Source organism: Mustela erminea, chromosome 15 (genome assembly GCF_009829155.1).
Source record: "Mustela erminea isolate mMusErm1 chromosome 15, mMusErm1.Pri, whole genome shotgun sequence".
Taxonomy (NCBI): domain Eukaryota; kingdom Metazoa; phylum Chordata; class Mammalia; order Carnivora; family Mustelidae; genus Mustela; species Mustela erminea.
In genome coordinates, this window is record NC_045628.1 from 79,811,914 (window position 1) to 79,839,499 (window position 27,586).

The 27,586-nt window shown below is 43.9% G+C and overlaps 1 long non-coding RNA gene across 1 annotated transcript; it reads left to right on the forward strand.

Annotated features, from left to right (window-relative positions):
- The first annotated feature begins 16,913 nt into the window (after nt 1-16,913).
- Nucleotides 16,914-26,091, forward strand: LOC116574462. The gene is made up of 3 exons (XR_004279326.1): nt 16,914-17,137; nt 17,617-17,712; nt 23,024-26,091. It is a non-coding gene; the product is annotated as an uncharacterized LOC116574462 (long non-coding RNA).
- The last annotated feature ends 1,495 nt before the right edge of the window (nt 26,092-27,586 follow it).

Genomic DNA, 27,586 nt, shown 5'->3' on the forward strand with positions numbered 1-27,586 from the left:
ATATGGTAATTGCTGAATCATATGGTAATCTCCATACTGTTTTCCTCAGTGGCTGCACCAATTTGCATTCCCACCAACAGTGCAGGAGGGTTTCTTGTCCTCCACATCCTTGCCAACACTTGTTTCTTGTATTTTTGATTCAGCCATTCTGACAGGGGTAAGGCGATATCCCATTGTGGTTTTGTTTTGCATTTCTGTGATGATGAGTGATGTTGAATACCTTTTCATGTGTCTTTTGGCCATCAGGATGTCTTCTTTGGAAACATGTCTGTTCATCTCTTCAGCCCATTTTTTAATTGGGTTATTTATTTTGGGGGTATTGGGTTGTAGCTATTCTTTATATATTTTGGACACTAGTCCTTTTTTGGATATGTCATTTGCAAGTATAATTTTCCCATTCTGTAGGTCGCCCTTAGTTTTGCTGATTGTTTCCTTCTTATTTTGATGTAGTCCCGATAGTTCATTTATGTTTTTGTATTCCTTGCATCAGGAGACATATCTAGAAAAATGTTGCTACAGCTGATGTCAGAGAAATTGCTGCCTGTGTTCTCTTCTAGGACTTTTATGGTTTCAGGTCTCTCATTTAAGTCTTTAATCCATTTTTGAGTTTATTTTTTGTAAATAGAATAAGAAATTGCTCCAGTTTCATTCTTTTCCATGTGGCTGTCCAGTTTTCAACATCATTTATTAAAGAGACTACCTTTTCTCATTGCCTATTCTTGCCTCCTTTGTCAAAGATTGACCATATAAGCATGGGTTTATTTCTGGGGTCTATATTCTGATCCATTGAACCATGTATCTCTTTTTGTGCTAGTACCATAATGTCTTGATTAGTATAGTTTTGTAGTAAATCTTAAATCTGGGATTGTGATACCTCCAGCTTTGTTCTTCTTTTTCAAGACTGCTTTGGCTATTTGGGTTCTTTTGTGGTTCCGTACAAATTTTAGGATTATTCTAGTTCTGTGAAAGATACTGTTGGTGTTTTAAAAGGCTTGCATTAAATCTGTAGATTGTTTTGGCTAGTGTGTACATTTTAACTATAGTGGTTCTTTCAGTCCATGAGGGAGTATCATTCCATATGTTTGTGTCTTCAATTTCTTTTATCGGTGTTTTACAGTTTTTGGAATACAGGTCTTTCACCTCATTGGTTAAGTTTAGTCCTAGGTATTTTATTCTTTTTGATATAAATGTAAATGGAATTGTTTTCTTAATTTCTCTCCCTGCTACTTCATTGTTACTGTATAGAAATGCAGTGGATTTCTGTATATTGATTTTGTATGCTAGCTACAAACTTACTGAATTCATTTATCAGTTCTAGTAGTTTTTTGATAGAGTTTTAAGGTTTTTTTTTTTAATACATATTGTATCATGTCACCTGCAAACAGTGCAAGTTTACATCTTCCTTACCAATTTGAATGTCTTTTATTTCTTTTTCTTGTCTGATTGCTGTGGCTAGGTGGAATACAAGTGGTGAGAGTAGACTTCCTTGTCTTGTTCCTGATCATAGGAGAAAAGATCTCTGTTTTTTACCATTTAGTATGACTTTAGCTGTGGGTTTTTCCTACATGGCCTTTACTCTGTTGAGGTATGTTCCCACTAAACCTACTCTGTTGAGGGTTTTTACCATGAATGGATGTTATACTATTTTAGATGCTTTTTCTCTGTCTTTTAAAATGATCATTCAGTTTTTATCCTTTTTCTCATTAATGTAATGTATCACACTGATTGACTTGTAAGTATTGAAGCACTCACTCATACCAGGAATAAATCCCACTTGATTGTGGTGAATGATTTTTTTAATGTATTATTGGATTCAATTTCCTAATATTTTGGAATAGTTTGAGAAAAATAGGTATTAATTCTTCTTTAAATGTTTGGTAGAATTCACCTGTGAAACCATCTTGGTTCTGCATTTTTTTTTTTTTTTTTGAGAGTTGTGTTTTTTGGTTTTTTTTTTTTTTCAGATTTTATTTATTTGCCAGAGAGAGAGAGAGAGAGAGCGAGTACACACACCTATCAAAATGGTTAAAACTAAAGATAACAGCACCAAATGCCAGTGAAGATGTGCAGTAACTAGACCTCTCACATTGCTAGTGGGAATGTAAAATGACACAGTCATTTTGGAAAAGGTTAACAGTTTCTTTTAAAATTAAACATACCCTTGTCATATAATTCAGCTATCCCAAGTGAAGCAAGAACAAGTTCACACAGAAATCTGTACACAGATCTTTACAGGGGCTTTAACTGTAATTGCTAAAAGCCAGAAACCTATCCGAACATTCTCCAAATACTGTTCAATAGAGAATTTCCCATATAGTGAAATAGGAAGTGCTTTACTAATACACACGAATGATTCGCAGCTCACTCTGCTAAATGCTGGAAGTCAGACTCGGACTCCATACTGTGTGATCTCATTTTTATGACATTCTGGAAAAGGCAAAATTACAAGAACAGAAAAAAGATCACTGGTTGCCAGGGGCAGGAGGGAGAAGAGGACTTAACTAGAAACGAACATGTGAGTATTTTGGGGGGTGATGAAACTTTTCTATATCCTGATTTTTGTCATGGCTACACAAATGTATGTGTCAAAACGCACAGAACTGTTCAGGCACATTTTAGTAGTTTTAAACTCTACTATTGTGAAAAACAAACAGAAAGGGGATGAAAGGAGCAACAGTACCTAGTGCTGGCAAGGACAGAACAGCTGGAACTGTCATACGTTATTGGTAGGAACAGACATAGAACAGGCACTTTGGAAAGCAATTTGACAGTTCCTTATAAAATTAAACATGCATTTCCCATGGGACCCTGTGACTGCTCTCTCGTGTATTTGCCCCAGAAAAATGAAAACATGTCCACACAATGTTCAAAGCACTTTTATTTATTATAGCACCAAAATGGATGTCTAGCAACAGATGAATAGGTAAACACATTGAAGTACATCCGTACAGTGGGATAGATCACCCAGCAGTAATAATAGATACTCAGTAGAGTCTTAATTGTAGTGATGGTCACATGGGTATCTGTATACATTTTTTTCAGAACTCCTGGAACTGTACACTGTAAATTGGCAATTTGTATGGCATGTAAATGATGCCTTAAAGTCAGTTTAAAATCCAATAATTCATCAAGCTTTTAGCGCAAGCCTAGCATGGAGCCATTCGTTAAAGTTAACTGTTATTAGCGTTCTCTCCATATGGAGATTTGATTTTTCCAAAGACTTATAATATGACCTAGTTCTAGCAGGTGAGTTGAACTTTCTAGGTCCTTTCATGACCAGATGTTTCTAGCCTTTCATGAATCAGCTTAGAGCAATTATATGAGCACAAGTGGAGAGCTAGACATAGTAATTCCAGGGCTAAACTATTTAAAGGTACCTCTGACTTCAATAACCTTCATTAAGTTTTTTTCTTTTTGAATTCTATCCTGCTTTTCAAAGATGGCACTGAACAATTAATTGTCCTCACAATATTCACCTCACCTAGAGACAGCTATGGATTTTCCCATAGACTGAATGTGTTTTGAGGGAACGATAGAATTGAATTCACATCTGAACATGGGGTCTGTGTTAGATAGGCTGTGAGGGGGACACCTGGGTGGCTCAGTGGGTTCAGCTTCTGCCTTCAGCTCGGGTCATTATCTCAGGGTCCTGGGATTGAGGCCCGCATTGGGCTCTCTGCTTAGCAGGGAGCCTTCTTCCCTCTCTCTCTGCCTGCCTTTCTGCCTACTTGTGATCTATATCTGTCAAATAAATAAATAAAATCTTAAAAAAAAAAAAAAAAAAAAAAAGATAGGCTATGAGGGCTTGTGGCCAAACAGAACTGAACAGACCACAGTCCCTATCCTCAGATACTCACGGAACTTAATTTAGTTGAGGAGTCAGGATATACACACAGGAAATACAGCAATGGGAGCCATTATTGGATCAAGCACTAAACGGAAGATTAAGAACCATAATTGTTTCTCTTGAAAAGAGAAAGAAATATGGTGCAAGGAGGGGAGGGTATTGGTACAAAGCATCATAAAGAACATGGGTTTAGGACCAAAAGACCTAGGGCTTGGTTCTGCCAGTTGCTTCATGTAAGGCCTTGGTCACGTCGTTCTTTTCCAAGTTCCTGTAAACAGTAAGAATTATAGTCATAACTGTGATGCTTTCAGTGAGTCACAGAGATGCTAAAAGGCTCTGTGTGGGGCAAGCTCAATCACTATTCAAAGTTGCATAATTATAAGTGTATTGTCTCAGCTGGACCGTAGAGTAACACGGACTGCCTACCACGTGCCAGGCACTACGTGAAGCATTTTACACATAATATTCCTCACAAAAATTTGGGGAGGTAAGTATCATTTCCCCCATTTTACAAATGGAAAAAAAAAAAAAAGGTGTGGCGAGATTATGCCCTGCCCTAACTCAAATCAGTTATGTAGTAAAGTCAAGATTACCTCAGCTTCCAAGCCCCAGAGAAAGGAAGAAATCTAGGATTGTCATACGTGGTGAAGTAGTCATTCTGTTCAGAGTACAAAACGTGTCCTGGGCAGCAGTAGCCAGAGAAGAAATTGGTAAGCTTGTGGCCTGCCAGTGAGGGCTGTCTTGTTGACAAATAAGATCCATTTCTTAGTGTGTTTTCTCATGAAAGTTATGAAATACAAAAATAATTTGTATCCTTGCAGTAGTTAACTGATAATGTCTGTTGAAAGCATACTCAACAGTGCTAGCGGATGTGAAAAAGAGGCTGGCTTACTGGGCCCTAAAATCGGCTTGAGTAATATGCAGTAATTGCTTTTCCAGTTGAGTTTCTTCATCGGTGGAAAATATGCTCCAAATGGGCCAAAATAGACAACCCACAATTTCCTCTGATTTAATCAAAGGCTCCTCTTGTGTACTTGCAAAATCCTCTTGGTCCCCTTCTTCCTGCAGTATGACCCCATTTCACTGTGAGCTTGTAGTGTAGACTGAAATCAGAAAGGATGATGCCATTTTTGTCGTTCTTTCTCAGGGCTGCCTTGCTCTTTGGTGTATTTTGTGGTTCCGTACACATTTCAGGATTATCTTCTCTTTCTGTGAAAAATGTCACTGGAATTTTGATAGAGATTACATTAAATCTGTAGATTGCTGGGGTAGTGTGGACATTTTAACAATATCAATTCTTCCATGTAACGGACATGGGTTATCTTTCCGTTTATTTGCATCGTCCTCAATTTCTTTCATCAGTCTTGTAGTTTTCAGTGTATAGGTCTTTTACTTCCTGGGTCAAATTTATTCCTGGGTATTTTATTCCCTTTGATGCAATTGTAAATGAGATTGCTTTTTAAATTTCTTAACCTGGTAATTTCTTTTTTTTATTGGATGCTGGATACTGAATTTTGCTTTGAATTTTGCTTTGTTGGTTTGCTAGATCTTGTTATATTTGTTTAACGTTGAATTTTGCTTTGGCATACAGTTAAATTAATTGGAACCTTTTGATGTTTGCTTTTAGGTCTTTTATGTCAGGTCCAGAACTGGCTAGGGCTAAGTAAGTAGTGATAACTAAAGAAATGTCCTTCTGAGAATTCTGCCAAGTGCCCTAGCTACCACTCTGATTGGTAGGAACATAGACTATCCTCAGCCCCATGTGAGCTCCAGGAAGTGGTTTTCTGTGACCTCAGGTAATGTCCTCCCATGCATGCACAGATCAGTACTCAGCAAAAGATTTGAAGGGACTCCTCTACAGATCTCCCAAGCAACCTCTCTCTCTGCAGTCCCGCATTTCAAAGCATTAACTTCAAAGCCTTAACTTCTAGCCTCCTTAGCTTTTATATAGTACAGCTTCTATCTGCTCAACACACCAAGACCAATGGACTTCATTTGGATTCCCTTGTACTGGAACCCGTGTTCAGGCAATAAGTTCATGCAAGAGGAAAATTTACTTTGTTTCTCAGGGATCATAGTACATACTGTGCTGCCTATTATCTGATGCATGAAAATCAGTTTGTAAATATATTAGTCCTGGGGGCGCCTGGGTGGCTCAGTGGGTTAAGCTTCTGCCTTGGGCTCAAGTCATGATCTCAGGGTCCTGTGATCCAGTCATGCATCGGGCTCTCTGCTCAGCAGGGAGCCTGCTTCCCCCTCTCCCTCTGCCTGCCTCTCTGCCTACTTGTGATCTCTGTCTGTCAAATAAATAAATAAAATCTTTTTAAAAATAAATAAATATATTAGTCCAATTTTCAAATTGTTTAAGGAGGAAGAGTAAATCTGGTCCTATTTTTCCTCATAGCTGAAAGCAGAAGTCACAGCTAGAGACTTTGTTAGGTGGGTAAAACATAAAGCAGATTCGTACGATTTATTAGCATTGTGATATAAGTGAGTTTGATACAGTCAATACATGTTCCTAAAACACATGTTTTAGGAACAGTCAATACATGTTCCTAAAACTTGTGCACCTGCCCAAACATCTGGTTTGGCAATCTGGTATATAATGTGACCCTCTGGTTTCCCAATGAGAGGATTGAAAAAAAAAGTTTAGTGGCACCTAGGTGACTTGGTCCGCTCAGGTCATGGTCTCAGGATCATCAGCTCCGTACTGGGCATGGAGTCTGCTTAAGATTCTCCCTCTTGGGGTGCCTGGGTGGCTCAGTGGGTTAAAGCCTCTGCCTTCGGCTCAGGTCATGGTCCCAGGGTCCTGGGATCGAGCCCCACATCAGGCTCTCTGTTCAGCAGGGAGCCTGCTTCCTCCTCTCTCTCTCTGCCTGCCTCTCTGCCTACTTGTGATCTCTGTCTGTCAAATGAATAAATAAAATCTTTAAAAAAAAAAAAAAGGATTCTCCCTTTCCCTTTGCCCCCACACTCCCTGCTCATGAGCTCTCTCTCTCTAAATAAAATAAAATAAAGTTTTATTATAATTCAGTTTAGTTACAAATACATAAAATTACACATTAGATAAACTGATACATTATTTTAGAATATTGTCTTCCCTCACTTGTATGAATTTTATTCATTCTGTTACATGCATCTTTGGCTTTACTAACCTTATCATTGCCATAATCTCTTTTTAAGATTAAAATATCATTTTCACGTCATTGAAATTGTATGAGATACAGCATTTTTTTCCTTTTAATGTATAATGATCTCACTGGAAATTTTACCTAGGCCACAAGTATTCATTCACATTACAGGAAATAGCTTGTCTTGTGCATGTTTTTGTTTATTTGTTGGTTTGTTTTTATTTAGCAATCACCACATGCAAAACACTTACCTGTGGCTTTTTGTAAGTGACTTTTGTAAGGCTTCTTGACCATATAACCAGCAATTATAATTGGGTGTATCATACCACCAAAGATAATCACGAAATGTTAAACCTGGTCAATTTCTTTGTCTTTGTTTTTAAAAATCCATTTTATCACATGACCTCTGTAATCATCCAAAATTTTAAGATCATTTTAAGTTCATTTTAGACTTGAGTTGCAAGATAAAATACAGGGTGTCCACTTAAATTTGAATTTCAGATAAACAGTAGATAAATTTTAGTATAAAATGCCACAAATATTGTATGGAACATACTTATATTACAAAAAAAAAAAAAAGGTTTTTATCTGAAATTCAGATTTAACTGGGCATACAGGAGGCCCCCCTAAAATAAAAATACAGACTTTTATTTGCTAAATCTGGCAATTCTATTTTATTTCTTTTATTAAATTGAAGTATAGTTTTTTTTTTCTATAAAGTTTTTTTTTAAGATTTTATTTATTCATTTGAGAGATGGGGAGAGAGAGAGAGAGAGCACAAACAGAAGAGGCAAAGGGAGAGGGAGAATCAGACTCCCCACTGGGCTGGGAGCCCAGCATGAGGCTTGATCCCAGGACTCTGGGTTCATGACCTGAGCCAAAGGCAGACGCTTAACCATCTGAGCCACCCAGGTGCCCCTAAAATTGAAGTATTGTTAACACACAATGTTGCATTGGTTTCAGTTATAGGACAGTAGTGATCTGATAACAGTGTACATTATGCCATACTCACAAGTGTAGCTACCATGCGTCACATACAACATTATTACAATACCATAGACTCTACTCCCGGTGCTGTACACTCATCCCCGTGACTCACTCACTCCATAACTAGAAGCCTGTACCTCCCGCTCCCCTTCACCCATTTACCCATTCCCTCCACCCCCGGCAACCACCAATTTGTTCTCTGCATTTATGGGTCTCTTTCTGTTTTTTGTTTGTTCGTTTGTTTTGTTTTTGTTTTTTGCAGATTCCACATTTGAAACCCTGTGGTATTTGTCTTTCTCTGTCTGACTTATTTCACTTTGCATATTACCCTTTAGCTCTGTCCGTGTTGTTGCAGATGGTAAGACCTCATTCTTTTTATGGCTTAGGAATATTCCATTGTATGTATATATATACCATGGCGTCTTTATCCATTCATCTATTGATGATACAACCCTATTTTAGATCTGTGTCTTCCTCAGATAATCTTCAGAAGATGTTGCTTATCAGATTCCTTCTCTTTTGAGTGATAATATTGAAAGACAGTCTCCTTTATATTTGGGCATAAACAGTAATCTTCATCATTTTCTTCCTTAATAGTAATACCATAAGCACAGTTGACTATACTTACAAGTATCTTCCCTTGGTGATGGGTAGAAATTAATTCAGAGAACCAAATATTGGAAGACTGTATTCATCAATTTTCTGAAAATGCTACCAGAACCCACATTCCTAATTAAAGTATTATGATATTCATTAACACAGGTTTGGGCTAGATGAGTATTTTCATTTTTCTCTTCATATTCTCAGGCTTATTTTCTTGGAGTCTGGGCATCCCAGCCCATTTCAGAGGTAAATTTATCTTTACTGCCACCATCCTGACACCCCAGCTTGTAGGTAACCCCTAACCCACACATGCTTGTGAGGCAATTTAAATGCCAAATGGGTGTATCTATGAAGTAATCCAGGATTAAAGAATCTCTTTGATCAAATTGACTGTTTAAAAAATAAATAGAAGTCTCGAGGAGTGAATTTCTTCATAAAACTTAATATTTGTTTTTAGCATCAGGACAATAACGCCTTCATTTTCCCCTGCTGTATTATTTAGAAAGAGTAATTCGGTTTACCTCAGTACTGTGGAATCCTGGTGGGGTGTCAGATCTTTAATGACTTAACTTGTTCTGTCACTTTATTAAATTAGGGGGGAAAATAACGTTTGCCACTTCGGATCCCGTTTTAGAATCTATGAAAAAGTGTTAAGTTCCTTCGCGGCTCCTGAATATCCTCAGTTAATATCAGACTGTGCCCCGCTTGAAGCCTTTCCTATGATTCAGAAAAGCATTTTTGTTCATCCCCAAGGATGCAAATTGGAAATAAAGTGATAAAAACTTGGAAGTAACACAATAAAACATCCCTAGGAGGCATGAGAATCCTGCATTAAGCCAGCGGTAAGTTTAGAATCCTACCCAGATGTGCTGCAAATATCCCTTCCGCACAGTGAAAATATTCACTGCCCTCTTTAAGGCAGCGGTTTTTCCCTTTCTTGCTTTCTTCTTTCTTTCTGACACAGAAAAGCAGCTGCTGCTCTTGTTGGCAGATGAATCCTCTGTTGCAAGGGAAATTAGAGCGCTCCCTGCCTTGGAGGCTGATGCAGTGGGGAGGTCAGGACTGCTTGCTCCAGCAACTTCTTTATACCCTGGCTTAAAAGGAATTTCTCCCAGCACATTCCTATCCCGAAAGAACACCCTTGCTTCTCTTTCCAGAACAATGCTTTCTCTACCAGCCAGACCACTGATGGGAACCAGAGCTTGACCAGCCCCATAACCCAGTGCCTTACCCATATTACTTTATCATTTTTACACCAAAGATTTCATGTGTGCCGGGCCCAGCATCCTGAAAGAGGGGTATTTTTTTCTATGACATTAATTTAACCAATGGCATTTCTTTCAGGCTTTTCTTCTCCCATTAAGGGCGAGCGCGCCTGGAGCCGAGGTGTTTCCGGCACCCTCCCTCATTCAGGAACTACCAAGCCAACTTGAAAAGATGCCCAACCGTCTTTCCTTTACAACCTGATCTCTTTCACTAAACTTTATACTGAATGATGATGTGGGCTTTAGTCAGACTAAAAATGGGCCATTAGCTGCTTGCCTGAGGAAACGGTGTGTTTTGGAGAAGAGTGGCACTGTATTCTGACCTAAGCTGGGCTCTTGGGGCAGCGTTGGGGAAACTCAGTCTGGTTCTTCATGGCTCTGGGAGAACGGGAGGAACAGATCCAAACAGGCAAACTTGGGGCTGCCGGGTGAACGCCAGTCTGAGGCTGGCCTCTTTCCAGAGTTCCAGCACCCATCCACTCGGGTGCTGTGAGTCTCCCAGTGGGACTGGGATGGGGCTCACATGAGCTCACGACACCCCCGTTCCAATGACATTACCCAGTCACACTCTGCGAGCCTCATAGGAGCAGGAGCTGGCCATCTCTACTTCCTCGGTGGAACCACGGCTGGTGGGGAGGTCACGTGGTGTTTAAATGTCGGTTAAACTAATTCATCTTGGAAGATCATGTCTAAGGCTACAGTTTCTGGTTGACTTTTCTTCAACCCCCACCTGTGAGCAGAACAGAACAGGGAATGGCAGGCAGTGGGCAGAAAGTTCTAGTAGCATGCTACTAAAAATTCAGAGGGGTCAAAGGTCTTAAGTTTAATGGTTGTTTTAAATAGGTCTGAACTGCTTTTTCTTTTCCTGGGGGAGGTTGCTTAGCCATTTCAATTTTTGATATCTACTAAAAGCATTGAACATTTCTAAGCACAGTTAAGTACTTTCCCTAACATCATCCAGGAAGAAATAACTGGGAACGTACTGTTCCCCGACTCCTGCCCCCATCAGAGCTCTGCACCTCACAGGTGCTCTGGGCTGAAGATCCCTTTGATCTCCTGACCCGAGAGCATGTTGAGTTTCTCATGTTACCAAAAAATGTACTCTGCTCCCTTTGAGTGAACAACCTTTTTCCTCTCTTCCTTCCTTCTTTCCTTCCTTCCTTCCTTTCAGTTCCATGATATTAGAGTATTTAATCTCAAGGGAAAATAGACATGAAACCAAATCTGTACTTTACGGAAAGGACACTAAAGCCCTTAAAGTGACACAACAGACCAGTGTCCCCGTCCTCCCCACTTTTCCCGCTTATGTCTCTGTCAGTTACCAGATACCAGTCTACCATCGCCCTAGTCTTGCTCCTATCAGAGGGGTAAGGAGATCGAGCGTAGGGAACCTACTCCTCCATCCTAACCACCAACTTAAACTTGTCTGTGTTCTAACTCCTGTCTCTCCAAGTGAGCACGGTGCCTAACCCTTTGTAAACATTTAATAAATTCCCTAAAGACAAGGGGTGAGTTCTGTTGTTGTTGTTTTAAGATCGTATTTATATATTTGAGAGAGAGAGCAAGCAAGAGAGAGAGAGCGAGCATGAATGGCAGGGAGGAGCAGAGGGAGAAGGAGAACCAGACTTCCTGCTGAGCAGGGAGCCCGATGCGGGACTGGATCCTAGGACTCTGGGATCATGACCTGAGCCGAAGGCAGACGCGTAACTGACTGAGCCACCCAGGCACCCTAAGAGGTGAGTTCTTAAATTTACTAAGCACTGAATCACTAAATTTACACATCAGCCACCATCTCACCTTGTGACTTAATCCTCACAACGATCTTAGGGCACAGACATTATTATTCCTATTTTCCAGATAGGGAGGCTAGTACTTAATTGGTTCGCTTCTTGCCCAAGACACACAGCTCTCAGGCAGTGCCAGGATTCCAGTTAGGCCTGTCTGCCTCTACAGCTTTCATCTATAACTGCACAGTGAATTCGAGAACCCAGGCTGCTCCATTAAGTCAACGGAGGTGACTTAAGTTAAGTTAAGGTAAGTTAAGTTAAGGGAAGGTGAGCAGCAAGTGGGGGGATGAAGCTGATGCAGAGGCAGGCAGAACAGAGACCAGCAGAAGTCACGGCTGGATGTCGACCTACCAGCCTCGCAGCCCGACCCTTTCTGGACTTTCAGGGTACATAAATAATAAATACCCTTGCTCTCTAAGTCATTATGAGTTTTTTGTTTGTTTGTTTTTTGTTTTTTGGGTTGTTTTTTTTTTCTATTTGCAATGGGAAGTACTCATTAATACCCTGGGCAAGCTAAGTCTGGGATTCTTTACCCACTGCTACCTTTTCTGCTTACTAATTATTTACATATATCTTTTATGTAGGAACGTATTCTTTAATGAAATTTTAATTGATATTTATCATGTACCAGTTGGCTCAAACTACATCAATATATTGGCTTTGTGATTATTGAAAATGTGTTCGCATACCTCTGTCTCTATCAGTTTTCTTTTTTCAGCATTTAACTTCCGTGTTTATTTCATACCCCTAAGACTTTATGCGTCTGGCTCTTCAATGAGAAAGAGCTAACATTTCTTCTTCGGTGATGCGTTACAAGCCTGCTCTCTGATCGCAAAGCCCTTTATCATCCCCTGCCAAGCTAATTGATTTCTTTGAGAGCTGCACAATCCCAGCCTTGTGGGAAGAGAGTCGCCCACATTCGGAGAGCAATGGCTGGTTTAGAAATGCTCTCTGTCTTTGTCCAAGACCAAGTCTCTTCCGCATCCTTGATTATGTCTAAATGATGCTCTTATCCTTAAACAGAGCCCACTTTCTCAGACTACCCGGAAGCACTGATTTGTTTACCAGCCCCAGGGATGGGAGGAAGTGGGGGTTGAAGGGGCAATCGCACAGTCAGGTGAGCCGCCACTGAGTGATGGCTGGGGAGAAAGTGGTTTGAAAGGCTGGGAGGGTTTGGTGTCGTGCCAACCTATATAGACTGAGGAGTCTACACAGGCTGCCTGGGAAATCGGATGGGCAGGCAAGCAGGGATTCAGAATGCTTACAAATGGGGACACTTGAGGTAGCTGTAATTGTCCCAGCCGGGTGGGGCACAAGTGTGAGGGGACAGTGCCCGTGGTGTGTGTGACCTGGGTGCACATGGGCCTTCACAGCAACCGCAGCACTCAGGAGTGGATGGCACAGGGCTCCCATGCCACAGAGGATGACTTCCCTCATGCTGTGGCTTAGACGACACACCGAAGGACAAGCACCACCACTGAACAAGATGACAGGACCAAGTGTGTCAGGGAGGACAGAGCCTAACGGAGTCTTGACTGAGAGAGCTGACCCAGCCCACTGAGTCTGGATAGGCCTGTATTGCTGGTTGGGCTTAGGAAAGCACTGTCCCCTGAGGGTATGCTGGGGTTCCCATGGGGCTGTTGTAGGCATAGCTGTGATATTAGAGTTTAGTAGGACTTCTCGTAAAACTTCGTTGGCTCGGGGCACCTGGGTGGCTCAGTGGGTTAAGCCTCTGCCTTTGGCTCAGGTCGTGATCTCAGGCTCTTGGGATCAAGCCCCACATTGGGCTCTCTGCTCAGCGTGGAGTCTGGTTCCCCCTCTCTCTGCCTGCCTCTCTGCCTACTTGTGATCTCTCTCTCTGTCAAATAAATAAATAAAATCGTAACAAAACAAAAAACAAACAAACTTCATTGACTCATTCACAGAGGCCTACTATGTGCCAGCCAGACCCTGTGCTGGGTTCCAAGGATTAATGAGAGTAACTGTGGATTTTTTAGGTGGATGGGTGGGGAAAGGTGGTCTGGGTTGCAAGTCTAATAATATTATAACTAGCTTCTTATTCAAAGAAATGCTTTTATAATTCCTTTCCTGAAATGATAAAAACTGTGTAGTTCAAAGTCACCCCATTTGTAAACACTGGGGGTTCAAAAAACACCCGAGAGGCTGGGAAGCCTTCAAGGACCTAGACTCAACTTCTGAGATTTCTTACAAGGAGTCCTACGAGGTAGGACCAGATCCCACTCGGCCCCTGGAGAGGGACAGGATGGCACTGTTAGCTTCCCACATTCCTGAGTCCCCTTCCTGGCCTGTTCTGCATGAAATTTCCCACCCACGGTGACGCAGCCTGCCATGTCCAGTTAAGATGACACAGTGGGCCCACCCCTCTGGGGATGAAAGAGAGTAAGAATTTCCTGGAGGAATTAGACATCCCTTGGTAGAGTCATCTGGAAAGAGGCAGCCCCCAACCCAGGACAAGGCCAGCAGGCTCTGCCCGAAAGGCCAGGTCTCTAGGTCTCCAGGTCTCAGAGCCTCACTGACTCGGGTCATGCACTGGAACCTGCGGGATCGCCGGACTACCTTGTGCTCAAGGAGCCCCATTTCAGACACTTGAGCATCAGCTGTCACATACTCAGTCCCAGAGAAACTGATAAGAGTTGTATGACAATCCCACAACCTGAGAACTAGGTCCCACTCCCAGCCCGCACCCGTGGTGCTCCAGGAATGAATTCACTTTGGGACCAGCACAATCGTATTGCTTTGTACTGGGGCAGGCATGATGAATTCATTCATCTCCTTAAACTGTGAACATTTAAAATATGTCAATATTTTTGTAACTGCTTTGGCATCTCTTTTCTTAATATATCGAGTGATCCTAAAAAATAAAAAGGAATTGGCTCTGGACATGTTCAGTCTCAAAGAGGTTTTGCGTGGCCTAGACATCAAGGTTTGGCAGGTGGAAGGGTGGCCTTGCCTCTCCAAGTGTGGTCTCGGGGCCAACACATCTGCATTACCTGGAATGTGTTCAAAACACAGAATCTGCCTTTTGGCAAGGTCACCAGGTGATTTCTAAGCACACTGAAATTTCGAGAAGCACAGATGTTGGGAAGACAAGGAGAAGATGAATCAGCAACCATAGGATCTGGCCTGATTTTGGGACTCTGTCCTCTGTCTGTGTGTCCTGTGTTGGGGACAGTCTTCAGCTCGGCTCAGTGTGAGGATTCTGTCAGTCTGGCTGTGTTTGGGATTAAGGAGTGAGCATCATCTGATGCAGCACACTGAGCTCCTCCAGAGGAAGAGGAAGGGACCAGATCCAGCCACTCAGCATCCAGTTTCCAGAAAAAAAACTGTACTTGATGATCATTATCATATTTTAAATTTCATCAATAAACATTTTATGGACATTAGTTTTCTTTGCCGTTTTATGTCAGATTTATAGAGGCAGAAAGTAGAAGGGTGGTTGCTAGAGGTGGGGTGGGGGAGTTGGTGTTTAATGTGCACAGCGTTTCAGTTTGGGAAGATTACAAGGAGTTGTGGAGAAGGACGGTGGTGATGGTTGGACAACAAGGCAAATGTCCTTAATGCCACTGGACTGTACATTTAAAAAGGTTGATGATCATTCTTGTCAACGAGGTGTGACAATGAATATAGAAAACCAAATTCCAGATGGAGTTGGGAAGCAAGGAAGAAAGGTTCTCACTCACTACTGCTTGTGGTAGCTTACTTTACACGCCCGGGCAGGAAGGAGGATTTTCTTCTTGCCTGGCAACAACTTAGCCAATGAGAAGCCGCCACAACTTGAACTCTAGTTTTCCTCCAATGAATTTTTTTCCTGAACAATCAATCCCAATGTGTACCTTTCCATCAGTAAAAGGACACTCTTGTCCTTTGTTCTCCTGGCTTGCTTATGGTTTTCATGCCCTGAACTGTATGTAATTCCCCTCCTATTCCTACATAAACTCAATGTTTGCTAGTTAAATCCCTGGCAATTTTACTTTTACGGTTGACAGTGGGAAGGCAGGTCCAGGACTGGTTGGTGAGAATCAGGCTGAAGGAGACCTTGGAAGTGGGCTCCTGGGGTCCTGAATCAGGGCTATTGTTAGGAGCTCACAAAGTCCGAGGCCAGGCCCCAGATCCCCCGTCTCCTCCTTTGTGTCAGTGTCTCTCATTCCACAGCCTCCTCCAAAGCTGTCCTTGAACCTCAGACAGGAAAGGGGAGGCCTGCGGTGGGTGTGATTGCTGAGTCCCTGAGAGGCAGGGGCGGGGATTCTCTGCCCTGTTCCTTACACAGTTACTGAACTGTGGCTTCCAGAACAGTGAGACAAATACCACCTATGGGTTTCTGACGGGACTGAACAAAGGACTGTGTAGCCGAGACTCCCGAGATGATGCTGTGCTGTCTGAATGCGAGGTGAACGAGGAGGCAGATGAGAATTGGGTCAAGCACTCGGGGATGTTTCCAGCTGCTCAGGCATCTAGAGGGTTTCCGCTGGAGGCGAACTGGGTCAGAGAGAGAACCCTTTTGTGTAACCCTCAGGGTCACGGGGCAAGATCCAGTGCCTCAAATCAAAGACTGAAGGGCTCAGAGTCCCCATCCTGTCCCAGGCTCTCTCACTCCTCACATCTCCCGGGTCCTCTGCCTTCTCCCACCCACTGTTTCCCGGGTGCTCGTGGGCTCTCATTAAACCATTTATTCGCTTCGTTTTCCAAGGAAATAAAAGATCACAGCATTCTTAAATGTAATACACTTTTTGCCAGCTCCAGTTGGTGGAGCCCAACAGGACAAAGGTACTGCTTCCAGGCCAGGTGGGAACAAACCAGTGACCACAGCGTCCCCGAACGTGCTGGACTCACACACACAGTCCATTTGCCCAGTGTGTTCACCCCTCAACCCTTCCTCTTTGCCTCAAAGACTCTTGGTCAAGCGTTCAAAAGCTTCCAGTGACTTCTGTTTGCTGACACCAGCAATCCTACCCGACCCCTGCCTTGCAGCAGTGTGTTGGCCGCAATACTACATGCTGGACTGTAATTGTCCATACACCTGTGTGTGTGCGGGACTGTGAGCAATTTGTGGGGAGTCAAACCTGCTTCTCAGCTGAGGGTGGCTGGGCGGGGTGGGGGATGTCAGGCCTGGGATGGAAACAGTGTCTTTCTTTGCTTCCCCGGCATGCAAACCTGAGGCTCTTAGCCAGGCATGTTCAAGGGCAGGCACCAAGGACATTGTGAGGGCCACTGAAGGTCGGGGCTGGCCTTTCTGCCCACGTGCGGCTCCCAGCTCAGTTCAGTAGGCCAGGGAGGCCTGGAGCACTCAGGGCAGCTCCGGGAGGAGCGTAGCAGCCAGCCCAGCATAGGGGAGGAACTGGAGTACACGAAAGAGGACAGGAATGAATGTTTCCCTTAAAAGCTGACACTTCCTAGGGAGGGAGCCGTCTTTGGGAACTGCTCTGCTGAGGCTCTTGAGTGGAAGATGAGGCAGAGGCCACAAAGCAGGAGACTTGCGTGGAGAGGGTGGAAGAAAAGGTGAGGAGGGGCAGGTGGGAAGGACAGCTAATGGGGCGACTGCGGGAAGCAGGGGGACTGTAATCAGCTCCTGGGAGGGGGCAGGGAAAAGACCATTTAAAAACAAAGATGCTTAAGTTTATAATTGCACTGCTGGAATGTAAACCTCTTCTCTGGTTTCCCACCACCCCATCGTTGTGTGGGAATGCGCATGTGACGGGGAGCCCAAGGCATGGGTGCATTTGAAAATGCTCCCCCCGGTTCCTCAAATGTGCACAAGGGTTGAGGACCACTGCCCTGAGGGGGTGACTCAAGAAGGAAGGGAGGGAGTTTCAGGAGACCCCTAATGCAGAGTGGAAAGCAGGGAAGGGGGTCTGGGAGGCAGAGAGCAGTCAGCCAGGACACCCCTGCAGGGAGAGAGCTTCTGGGGACCTGCAGAGCCCAGGAGATGGGGCACTTGCAAATACTATTCTTGATCGACCTCGTGTCTCCCGCATAAGGCCTGTGTCCGCAAGCCGCTCACGGAGCTTCCCAGGAGGTAACTCATTGGAGCTGTGCAGCATTCTGTAAAGTGGCAAGAACCCGCCCCTCTGCAGGTAAGGACAGAGGAACTCTGAGAGCTGCCACCCCAGTGGTAGCCCCATGGGGATTCGAACCTGGGTCTCAGGTGTACGCATTGGGGTGGGGGTAAGGGAATGGGAATGGTGCCTCCCTGCCCTCAGTCCCAGCCTGCCCTGTAGAGCAGACCCATGGGAGCTGGGGCAGGTCCTGCTTTGCTGCTGTTGCGCAAAGCTCTGGTCTTGAGATTAGGTTTTCTGTGGCCTTAAAATTGCTATGTTCAGTCTGTATGTTAGTTCATGGAAATGAGAAAAAATCTTGGTGGCATAAGGCTATAAATCTCGTGTTGCTCACTCCTAATTGTGCAGGGAGGCATCGACTTTCCAATAAGAATAATTCACAGATAATCACCAAACCTAGGAATTTCCAAGGACTCTAGGGTCAGACCTCTCCAGACCTTGGAGTTCACAAACACTAAGTAAAACAGGCCACAGGGGAGCAAGGGAGAAGAAGTGAATGGTTTGAATCCAATTCTAGTCCCCAACTCCAAGATTTGGATTCCAGGCTGCATTCAGAAATCTAGGTTTTGAACTCCCTGGTTGTAATTCTGATGGCTCCAAGACCTGGGAACCGTTGGCAGGAATGGTCCATGAACTGGTGAATTGGGCCCTGCCTCCCAGTAAGCTCTACTTCCTCATAAAAAAAGTGAGCCTCTGTCCTAGGCCACACAGAGAAGTGGAAAAAGCCGTCTCTGGGAGCCAAGGCTCTGAATTCCAGTTTTGACTTTGTGTGGACTGGGTGGACAGGCTGACAGTCATCAACATCTGGACACTTTGGTTTTCTTTTCTTTTCTTTTTTAAGATTTTATTTATTTATTTCACAGAGATCACAAGTAGGCAGAAAGGCAGGCAGAGAGAGGGAAGCAGGCTCCCCACTGAACAGAGAGCGTGATGTGGGGCTCGATTCCAGGATGCTGAGATCATGACCTGAACCAAAGGCGGAGGCTTAACCCTCTGAGCCACCCAGGCAACCCCACTTTGGTTTTCTTACTGTGAAACACAAAAATTAGACAAAATAATCCCCAACACTTTCCTGTGATGAATTTATCTGAATCTATGAGAGTCTAATTTCTTATTCAGTAAGGATAAGGATATTTTTAAGAGAATAGGGATCAATTCCCCAAAGGAGAGTTGCCATAATTTTAGTAACTCTTCTTTTTTTTTTTTTTTAAAGATTTATTTATTTATTTGACACAGAGAGACATAGCAAGAGAGGGAAATAAGCAGGAGGAGGGGGAGAGGGCAAAGCAGGCTTCCCAGAGCCCAAGGCAGGGCTTGATCCCAGGACCCTGGGATCATGACCTGAGCCAAAGGCAGACATTTAATGACTAAGCCACCCAAGGACCCCTTTAGTATCTCTTCTTAAATCTGCTAAGGAATTTGGCAAGACCTTCTCACCAGCTCTCCCATCTTCCTTCCTGCCCACGACAGGAACCCTTTATGCCAATGACCACTGGGCCTTCACTTCTTGCCTGACTCTCAGAAATCTCCCCTCTGACTTTTGTTCTTCCTTTTCTGGAAACCGCAGAGAGGTAGTTTTCAATCCTGGCTGTACACTAGGATCACCCGCGAAGCTTTTATGAATTATTGGTACTCAGGCCTTATCCCCAGACAACTGAATCAAAATTTGGGGGGGGGTGTCATTTGTAAAGCTCCCCAGATGATTGCGATACATGAGAAGGTTGGAGCTAGCTCCCCAGAGCTGGTGTGAAAGCAGGGGTGTTGGGTCTCAAGGCATTTCTTACTGGAGAAAGGGAGCGAAAGTGTAGGGTTGAATTTGCAGTATGGGCAAGTCTTCTCTGCCTAGACCTACATGCCAGCATTTTAAATATACCACATGGATCTCTAAAGGAGCAAGTATCAAATACACTGTAGAAAGGAAATGAGAACATCAGGCCAGCTGACACTCCGTACACCTGCCAGTGGACCTGAGTCAAGTCTCCTGAGATTCAGTCTTTCATTTGCAAAGTGAGATCGGCATTGCCCTCTGACTTACAGTGTTGTTAGTTGAGTCAGAGGAGGTAAAGCATGTGAATTGGCTTTGTAAACTAGAAAGCATTATACAAATTGAATGGGTTTCAGCACCTTGCATGTAGGAGAAGTTCATATATTCAACAAAAATAAGTCAGCTCTTTCTCCATTAATGTATGGATTCCATGCATTATTAATACCAATCAAAATGCCAGCAAGCCTTTTTACAAAAATGAACAAGCCGATTCTAAAATTTGCATGGAAAGGCAAAGGGCCTTGAATAGTCAAAACAGTACTGAAAAAAAGTACAGACTTGGAGGACTCACACTGTCTGGTTACAAAGCAACAGAAATCAAGATAGTGTATCCGTGTAAAGATAGGCAAGTAATTCATTGAAATAGAGGCTTGAATCCCAAAATAGATCCCCACATATATGGCAATGTGATTTTTTAAAAAATTGACATGGCAGCTTAACAGAGAAAAGATAATCTTTCAACAAATGATGCTAGATCATTGAGATGACCATACTTGAGATATATGTAAGTATCTCTATCTCCTATGAATGCGTAAATAAGTTATGAAATTATGGTATCTCCAAACAATGGAATACTACTCAGAAAGAAAAAAGCATGAATTAGAGACCTGGCATTGGCATGGATGTGTCACTAAAATATTATACTAAATGAAAGAAGCCAGACACCAAGGTTATTTAGTATTTGATTTCATTTGTGTGAAATTCTACAAAAGGCAAAATTATACTGATAGCAAGCAGATCAGCGGTTGCCAAGAGTCAGGGTTTGGGAAGTGGGGATTGAATACAGAGGCCTGAGGGAACTTTTGGAGAGATGGAGATATTCGATATCGCAATTGCAATAATGGTACACAACTGTACATATTGGTCAAACCCACTGAACTGCTTAGTTAAAAACCATAAGCTTCACTATATATAAATTATATTTCAAGCAAGCTGACAAAAAATTACTGGAGCCTTTGGCCTGCTGGGCGCTACATTGGGAACTTTGTGATGAACCAGACACGGCATCTACCTACAAGTACTTGCAATTAAAAAAATAAGTGTGACATATCATTGAAAGTGCTGTGACAGAAACTCTACACAGAATAGACAGAGGTCGATTCTCACCAGAGGAGGGAGAACAGGCTAGGGGGTATTGACCCAAGTCTAGAAAGATAGGTAGATATTTGCAAAGTGATAAAGGGGAAGAAAGCAGTTCTAAGCAGTAAGAGCCCAAGAACAAAACCTCACAAGCTGGAAATAGCTAGACACATTCCAGGAAATGCAAGCAGTTGGTCGAAACATAAGGTTCCAGGAAGAGCATGTCCGGAGATGAACATGTTGAAGGGTCTCATAACACATACTTGGACACTCAAGTTTCGTCCCATAAACAAAGAGAAACTACTGAATAGTTTGGAGCTGTAATAAACAGGTTCAGTTTGGTGTTTTATAAATATTGCTCTGGAGGATAGATCAGAGGGTGGTGACAGCTAGATTGAAGGCTAAGAAGCCAACTAAAAGACTGTAGCCATCACTCAGATGTGATAAACCATGAGTTTTGTTCTGTGGAGTGACGTGGAGGCGAGACCCATGAGGGGTATTAAGAGAGCATAGTTGGAAGTGTTGGAGGATGCTGCATGAGAGAAGGATGAAGAGTCAAGCAGGACTCCTTGGATCCTGGCTGGGGTGATGGGGTGGCTGGTGGTGATATTTTTCAAGATGGCAGATACAAGGAAGAGCAAGCATGGGAGAGGAAAGATCTTAGCCATGAAGGAGACCAGAAGGACTGAAATAGGAAGAGAACACCCTTTACTCTGGGAATTCAGGAAGGACATAGAGGGCAAGTCCAAATAAAGATAATCTGGAAGGAAGTTGAGGGAGTTTGTAGCTGAAGATTCATTTCTCAATGGTTTTGAGGAAAGAAGTGAGACTTGGAATGCCATTGCAAGGTATCAGAAAGGGAGTGAATCCGTGAGCTAACAAGGGTACTGGAAGTTGCACCATATGTCCACAGTGTCATCTGTCTATAATGGTTCTGCTTTTTCTGCATCAGCACTGAACTGTGTATGAGTGGCAATCAGGAAAACATTGTTGAACTGACCCAAGATATGGATGTAACAGGTAGAAAGGCAAGGTGGTGAGGACACTTAAGAGTCTTAACAAAATGGAGAAAGAGATGACCTTCAGGAATGAGGCTGGAAGGAGCAAAAGCGGAGGTGTGGGGATTAAAATTAATGGAAGAAAAACAGAGAAGTCAGAGGAAGAGAGGAAAGATCATTGGTGCCCAGTCCACGATGCCATGTGAGTCTTGCCATGAGGGTTAAAGTCCCCAGGATGATGTGGGTAGAAAGGATTGGGGCAACAATGTCCACAGTGAATGATGAGTATGAGGCCAGAAGCTCTCAACCGTAGGTATGGTGAACGTGGCCTGGACTTCAAGGTGTATACATGAGAGTAAGAGTAATGGTCTAAAAGAAGCAGGAGAGACCAAGGGTGCTGCTGCAGCTGAGGGCTCTAAGATGTTTGAGGTACAAAGGAAAATGGGGTCTCCACTTCAGAGAGTGGGGGGGGCTATTCTTGGGGTTCGGCCATGTTTCCTGTAAGGCTGGGAGGTGGAAGAGTTGGAAATGACGATACAGCTAATCTGGACAACAGCAGGACACCGGTTAGGAGGAAGTGAGTAGCCCCTGGAAGTGAGGGAAAAGGAAAATGAGAGGAAAGTCTGGACAAAAGAGGACACTTGGAGGCCCACTAGGCTGGTGACAGGATGGCAGGGATGAGAGGCAGGGGGCTGGGCTTGTTGGCCTCAAAGTTCCAGGCAACTAAATGCGGAGACCTTCAGGGGTCTTACATCCAGGCAGAATAGTGAAAACTAGCAATGGGGAAGTTCACTAAAATGGAGATGGGAGTCTTCCCCGCAAGGGTACCCCTTACCCCTATCACTTGTAGTCAACTGCAGACCCGACAGGAGGAGCTGGACTTGACCCTGCACGGACTTGAGCTTGCACGTGGATACCACTGTCCTACTCCAGCAGAAGGAAGAAAAGCTTTCCTCCTCTCCAGGCAACAGCTCAGCCAATGAAAAGCCACCACACTCGGAGCTCCCAGTTTACTCCAGTGGACGTTTAATCTGCAACAGCCTTTTTCAATTACCCTCTTTCTCCCTAAAAACAGGTGGTTCTCCTTTGGTTTCCAGAACTTGCCTACAGTTTTGCTACAGTTTGTCTGTCCCAGATTGCAACTCTCGTTCATCCCTAGATGAACCCATCTTTTACCGGCAAAATAACAGGCAGTTTCTATTTTTAGGGTCCACAAAGGCAATGGGGAGTTTTGCTGATGTCCTGGAGGAGGAGGAACAGGAGACTCTCCAGGGATCCTGCCGGGAAAAGATTCCTGCCGAGAAAAGATTCCTGCCGAGGAGGAACGCAGAGCTTCTCCGAGGTTTACTACTTGCTGGAAATAGTTGCTTGTGGTTTAATTAAAGGACAGGGATTTTACCTGGAGACTCAGTAAAGGTGAAGGTTATGCCTTGTAGGTCCCTCAACAGATTTTGCTAAACTGAATTGAAATAAAAGTCCAGCTCACATGTTACTTGTAGAGTAATAGGGCCTTGGAGCTGGAGAGACATACATTGTTTATGCATCTTGTATATGACAGTCCCCACCATGGTATGCATTTTACCGACCTTCACACCTGCCTCATCCCCCCCCATGTTTGTCCCCCTCCACTGCCCCAGGGTTGTCTTTCAGCCATCTCAGACTGTTGCCTTTCAGCCGTTCCTCAGACTTGTCTAGCTCTTTCTGTCTCCCTGCGTATGCTCTTGTCTTTTCTTGGAAGGAAACTTCCCCATTTCTGTCTGGCTACTCCGACTCATTTTTTCAAGCCCTTTTGGCTCTCCCAGGCATACTTCGGGAGCTCCTTCTGCTAGTTCCAGCTACAGTCTCTCACACTTCCATCAAAGCAATAACCATGTCATAACACGATTGCTTGCTGCAATATTGTGATTGATAGCAAATATACATTTGGTCATTCAGATGACCAAAATATAGTTCTTGTATATATTTGGCCTTTGTCCAGAGTTCCTGGCTCACAGCCGCAACACCCTCGGTCTCTTTCTATTTTGTGTCTTTACGCCCAACTCTTTGGAGCCTCAGGGTCTCAGGAAATGATTAAACACATGGATTTTGAAGCCGGATAAAGCCTGGCCTCAAATTCCAGGTCTGCGCATATCAGCCACTAGCTGCTGTCCTTGGGGGGTTACTTAAACTCTCGAAGCCTCGGTCATTACTTATGACATGGGGGTGGGGACGGCAGTGGCGGTGATGGAGAGGTAAGCGACAATGTCTGACATCAAATGAGAGCATGTATCCAAAGCTCTTTGCACAGTTCCTGGCACACAGTGAAGTCTCTGTATATCAACCAACAGTTTAATTGCTAGTTTTTAAGAAATATTTTCGGAAATTCTCTTACAACTTAGATCTCTTCAAATCCTGGTGAAAAGATTCACACCACTTTAGAAACCAGGACCCTGAATTATTAGTTCACGATAAGAATGCCAAGCAGATCAGACACCACGTTACCCTCCTGAGGGACAGTGCCAGGGACATACTGGGAAATTGTCATTACCCACCTCACAATTTTTAGATTCTGTCAGGCCTATTATTCCTGTCTTCCCCATGTCATTTTAGCTTCTTTCCACAGCATGTCACATTTCCATGCTAATTCACACTGAGCTATGATAGTGAAAGTCTCCTGGATTTAAACCCTCCATCAGAGAAGGTGACCCTTCCCTGAACTTTTGAGTCCAAGATTTTGGACTCTGTCTTACTCTGAGAATGGACCCCCTCCCCCTGCCCCCACCCTTTCACCCCCCACTCCAGTCCATTGATGACACCGTTTATTCTCAAAGGAAAGAAAAGCAGGTTTTTATTTATGGGCCTGATGAAGTATCATACAGAGTTGCAAAGAATTCCCCACTGGAAGTTTCTCGGCAGCCAAGGGCTAAGTGCGTTCGTCAAAGACACTACTGATACAAGGGAACAGCACCAAGTGTCCTCAGCTGCCCTGAGAAAGTCTTTCCCGAGTATTTGTCTGGAAGTAGGTCTGACATTTCTGACATTTGCAAGGGAGCCTGGGGGACTGGTGTCTGAAGCAAGGAAGCAGCTGGTAGCTCTCTCCCACAATCAGCCCTGAAATGTTGTGAAATTCCGTTGTTTTGGACAGCCAGTGCCAGGGGCCTGAGAGATGTGACAGCGGGTCATTACAGATGCTTAAATCACACCTGGTCCTGGGCCCCGGAGAGCTGGCCAAGCTTTTCTGTCCTTCCCTCTGTCTCTCTGTCTCTGTCTCTGTCTCTGTCTCTTCGCTCTCCTGCCCTTCTTTGTACTTTCTTTTCTTGTGCGTGTATACCTACACAGAACTTTAATAAAACCTCTAATGAAGGTTAAATATGTTTAGGATAAAAAGTACTTTTGTTGTAACTCCTTTTAAATTAAAGTTCTGAAAGGTCAGGACTGTCTCACTGGAGTATCAGGAAAGAGTAAATCTCAAACATCTTACTTGAGAAAAGAAACTTCAGATCTGGTTTTGGGGGGTACCGTCCCCACAGAGCTAAGTTTCACATTTCAGCCTCAAATTCCGGTGATGGTGGCTACGTTTATCTGGATTGTTCATTTTCTCCTAAGTTAGAAAACACAGAGTGTGTTATATGGCGGGGGGTCATGTTTACCCAAATTCATAAGTTCTTGCCCAGTTCTTCTTCTGAATGACTGAACTACTCTCGTGGGTAACGGGACTGAGCGATCCTATAAAACTCAGAGATCGCCACCACAAGGCTCCACATTGGCAAGGATGCAATTTCTAAGGCATCAAGCTCAATGGCCCAAAGAAGTATCACCGTGACAAAGGCGTGGCTTTCCAACTTCAGCTAAAATGACTTTTTCCTGAAGGATGCGTTTTGGGTCTTTATGTTGTCATGGTTCAACTAATTTCCTCCAGTTGATGAGACATGGAGGCAATCCTCATCAGCTCAGTCAAGACAGGTAGGTCAGGAGTCTCTTAACTCTTTCCTCCGAGTCCGTACAGTGATGCTGCCAACATCTTGTCCTCACAAACCCACCTCCCTCCCTGTCCCTGCCTGGCATGGAGACAGCTGGGTGTCCCCAGACCCTGGATCTGCTCCCTTTCCCTTCTCCCCACCTCCTACCCTTTCCCTGAACCCTCTTTTCCATCTCCCAGCCTAGAACCCTGCTTGCTATCTCCATCTAAACAGAGGAGAAGCGTTTTACCCCTGTCTAGGGGTGAGGGCAGGGGGCAGATGGGTAGTATTTGCCAAGGTCTGTGGTGTCAACACATTCATTGTGGGTGTATTTCAAGTCGTTGTTGTTGTTCCTACAAAAGCGATTCCTGTGAAATCCAAAAGCAAAGAACAAAAAGAATCCATCAACAAAAATGAGTCGGAGTATGAAAGAGGCCCCATCAGGGAGCTTTGAACTGCAAACCCACACTCTTATTCCTGGTCTTCCTTAGCCTCTGCCCTCCTGGTCACCAGCGGCCTCCCCCTCCACCAGGAACTCTTCTCTCTTCTTTCCTTGCCATTTTTTAAGTCGAAGTATGGTTGACACACAATGTTACTTTCATTTCAGGTGCACAACAGAGTGATTGGACAACTCTGTGTGATGCCAGACTCCTCGTGAGTGGAGCTCCCCTCTGTCACCACACAGCACCATCAAAGCACCACTGACTGTATTCCCTGTGCGGTGCCTTTCATCCCCGTGACTTACTCATTCCGCAACCGGAAGCCAGGGTCTCCTGCTCTCCTGCACCTGTTTTGCCCATCCCCCACTTCCTCTTCTTGCAGCCATCGGTGTGTTCTCTGTCTTCACAAGTGTGTTTCTGCTTTTCATTTTTCATTTGTTTCATTGTTCATTTGTTTGTTTTGGTATTTCTCTTTCTCTGTATGACTCAATTTCACTTAGCATAATACACGCTAGGTCCACCCATGTTGTCACAAATGTCAAGAGCTCATCCTTTTCATGGCTGAGTAATATTCCACTATATATATCACATATTCCTCATATACTCATCTATTGATGGACACTTGGGCTGCTCCATATCTTGGCTACTGTAAATAAAGCTGCAGTCAGCACGGGGGTACATATATCTTATTTAACTAGGAGGTCTCCTTTCTTTGGCTGTACCTTCCTGTCTTCTATCTCTCCAGTATGCCTTCTTCCTCTCCCACCTCTCCCTCCTCTGCCCACACAATGTCCAGGTCCCCAGAGCTCTCTTCTCTTCCCTTCATCCTCTCTATCAACCTTGATGTTGGTGACTCACAGGCAGATCTATCTGGGACCTCTCTTCTGTGCTCCAGTTCAGTGTCCCATTTGCCTATAGTTCCTTTCCTCCCAGAAATGTAAATAGTCCGGAACAACCCCCATCAGCTTGACACCCGCACCTTCCCTGCTGTCTGCGTTGAGTCCTGGAGACTGTAGCAGATACCATGGAGTTTGTTTCTTGGCACTCCTCACACATACATCCTGCTTCTCGAATCTTCCAGCTACCTCCTACTCCATTTCACCTCCACAGTTGGGACCATCATTATGTTTTGTCATACCTTCTGGCCTCTGGAACTGAGGAGTTCCTCTTCAATTGAAAAGAAATGCAGCTGTAAGGTTTTATTTATAAAAAATAGCTCCAACCAATCTCTCCTTCCAGCTCAAATACCTTTGATTCTATGAGGCTTCACCTTAGCTTGGCATCAAGGTCCTTAAAGACCATGACCGGCCCCTGATGATCTCCCAACATTATCGACCACTCCAGCATTCACCTGCCCCTGGACTTGTCCATGTTGTTTCCCCTGTCTGCAGT